Below are 2,889 nucleotides of genomic sequence, written 5' to 3'. Positions count from 1 at the left end.
GTGGGTGTGGGTGTGCGTGCATGCGTGTGTGTGAGTATGTGTGTGTGTGCGTGCGTGTGTGTGCGTGCGTGCGTGTGTGTGAGTGTGGGTGTGCGTGCATGCGTGTGTGTGAGTGTGGGTGTGTGTGCGTGCGTGTGTGTGCGGGCGTGTGTGTGTGTGAGTGTGGGTGTGCGTGCATGCGTGTGTGTGTGTTTTTGGGAACGTGAGCTTCATTTTCAGATGCGACATTCTCCTTGGTTGCTGCTGTTCCAGATGCAGAAACAAATCTGACGCTTTAATGAAAAGCTTTCTGGGAATGTCATTGGCCTGATGGCTGAAGGAGAATCTGTGACAGCTGGAAAACAGGAGGATTCACTCTGTGGACATCCACTTAGAGAAGCGATATGGGTGGGGGGCTCGTAACAATCCAGGATGTAAAATGCAGTTGGAGGTTCTCTGGACTGTGAACAAATGTGATGCAAGGATGACAACAGTCAGTACAACATTGCTGCTGGGTTCATTTGGTTCTGCTCTGCAGAGCTTTCCCTCTCTGACCTGCAGAGGACTGAGCTGGCCATGGCTGCAGGCGGGAAGCGAACATGCGCCCCCTAGTGGGCTGCCATGCTGCGGCGAACAGGCATCTGATCATCTCTGGGTGAGATTCTTCACTACTTTCCTAATTTAATCCTGACCGGAGCTGATGAAGCTCAGAACGAGCAGAGCAGAGGGTGTGGATCAGACGAACACCTTCTTACCTCCAGAGTTGCTCAACAACCAGTGATCTCAGTTCACAGCTGCTTACACAATCTTTTTTATTTGATAATCCCCTCATCATTGGAAGATGATCAAAATAGATTTTCTCCCAGAGAGCTGACTAATGAATTGATGGTGACCGCTTTCACAGCTCGTAAACGTTTGACGGCACATTTGTCCCAACATCCAGGCTACACCAGACAAAACGCTGGTAATTCAGCTCCTCCTTCAGATTACTATGCTAATGTGATTATTTCTGTGCTCTTGTTCAGCAGTGATTAAGTAACGCACAAACCGCAGCTGTCATCCCAGCACCGCGCTGATTTGATACGTGAAATATCGCACAAGTGACCGTGGCCGTTTTGCCAGAGGATAGTGATAAACCTTCCCAGGCTTAATATCCCGGGGGGAGGAGATTAAATATATGCAAGGAAAATTGTTTTGCTACAAGAGAAAAAAAGCCCTGATCATGATGCATGCTCTGTACACAAACACACAGCGAGTTTAATTCAAGGAGCATAAATATGGAAATGAAGCCATAAAACTTAGCAGAGCTGACAATGTCTGAGTCAAATAGGTTTGGAGACAAAAGGCCACATCAGTCAGCAATTCCCCAAATATCCACTCGGAAAGTGAATCCTGGGCTGCATGCATAAACAATTGTTTGTTTTGTTGGCACCAGAATTTAAGTGAAACAAAAAAAATGAGTTTTTTTGTCGGCTGCCTGATTTGATTAAAGAAGCAAATATCAGTTCACACCTGCTCTTACAAGTTTTAATCATGTTTGGATGGAACAAATGTTTCTACAGCCAAAATATAACCAAACATCTACAAAAACAACCACACACTAGATACTCACCTCGCATAAATCATATGCAGGCCACTTTTCATAATGCCTTTACATTTTGATGCTGTTGTGGTTTAGTTGTAAAGTCTTCTACTTTTTTCGCATTGGTTTATTTTATTTAATTTATTTATTCTAGTTTTCATTTTTGTTAAACCCACTTGCTTTCAAATTTGTAAAAATAATTGGTGTTTGATCCGACAAACCAGCACCACGTTTGGATTTAAAAAGGCCCAATCTGTAAAGTTAAATCAATACATGTGACAAAAACTGTCATTCAGAACTGTTTCTTCACAGTATCCTTTCTCTGCAGTAAAATTGAGCACATTCCTTACGGTAGCTGTGGTAGTTGTGCAAGCCTCACTTCTCTCCACATAATCCGTGTTTTACTCCTGCAGGACTCGACATGCAGCCTGCATCCTGTTTCCTTACATGTAGTTTGACCTTAAACGTCTTTTTGAGGAGATGCCACATATGTGGCAGATCGAAGGAAGGTTAAAATATTGATGTACCATCAGAATGCAGCTACAGTAAAACTCTCCTTCATTTGGCTCAGACACAGAAAAACGCTGCTTCATCACAAACTAATTAACATGGATAAACATGCTGGAGATGATGGTCGTGATTTAACGTAAGGTGTTCATGCCATTAGGAAACACATGACTGTAAAAAACATTGACAAACAGAGGAAGTTGTTACCTGAAAAGCTTTCTGCTCACAAACATGTGGTTGGCCCGGGTGGTCTGCCTGTTTACTCCCTGTCTGAGCTCAGTGTCTGTATCCTTCCTCTCAGGTTTGGATTGTTTCTTCTCTTTAATCCGGGATTCCATCTGATCCATAATCCCTGGGACACGCTGTGCTTCCAACAGAGACACTGTTTTAGTTGGGTTGAAATATTTTCACTGAAATAATCAGAGGAGCCATCATGAGCTGGGACACAGTCAGTAAAGTCCGTCACACACGAACACAAACATTCCGACATAACTTCCAGCACAAAGCGCCGCGGTGTTCCTGCCTCAGTTGTTACATCATCCCAGCTTGTAATCTTCAGGGTCAAACATTTCCCCGGTTTAGGTACTCAAACAAAAGCTAGTTCCGGGTTAAAGCGCGCCGGGAGAGAGTCACGTGATCACGTAATGGCGTCATCGGGACGTTGTAGTGTTTTCTGTTAAATTGAATATTGTATTTTTGGTTTTCTTTCTTCAGTATTATGATTATTTTATTTATTTTGCATACTTTGACATGAATTTTCTTCAGTTAGAATTACTTGTCTTGTCTTCCTGTGGGCGGAGCCTGTGAGTATGACGCGGCTG

The 2,889-nt window shown here is 43.6% G+C and overlaps 1 long non-coding RNA gene across 1 annotated transcript in view; it reads right to left on the bottom strand.

Annotated features, from left to right (window-relative positions):
• LOC103143883 (uncharacterized) overlaps positions 1 to 2,666 on the bottom strand; it is a 17,675-nt gene extending 15,009 nt beyond the window's left edge. Inside the window, exon 1 of the long non-coding RNA XR_476847.2 lies at positions 2,276 to 2,666. This is a non-coding gene — a long non-coding RNA (uncharacterized LOC103143883). The remainder of the gene's footprint in view (positions 1 to 2,275) is intronic.
• Positions 2,667 to 2,889: the final 223 nt, after the last annotated feature.

This window comes from Poecilia formosa, unplaced genomic scaffold (genome assembly GCF_000485575.1).
Source record: "Poecilia formosa unplaced genomic scaffold, Poecilia_formosa-5.1.2 Scaffold117, whole genome shotgun sequence".
Lineage (NCBI taxonomy): Eukaryota > Metazoa > Chordata > Actinopteri > Cyprinodontiformes > Poeciliidae > Poecilia > Poecilia formosa.
This window is presented reverse-complemented; position numbering and strand designations above follow the sequence as displayed.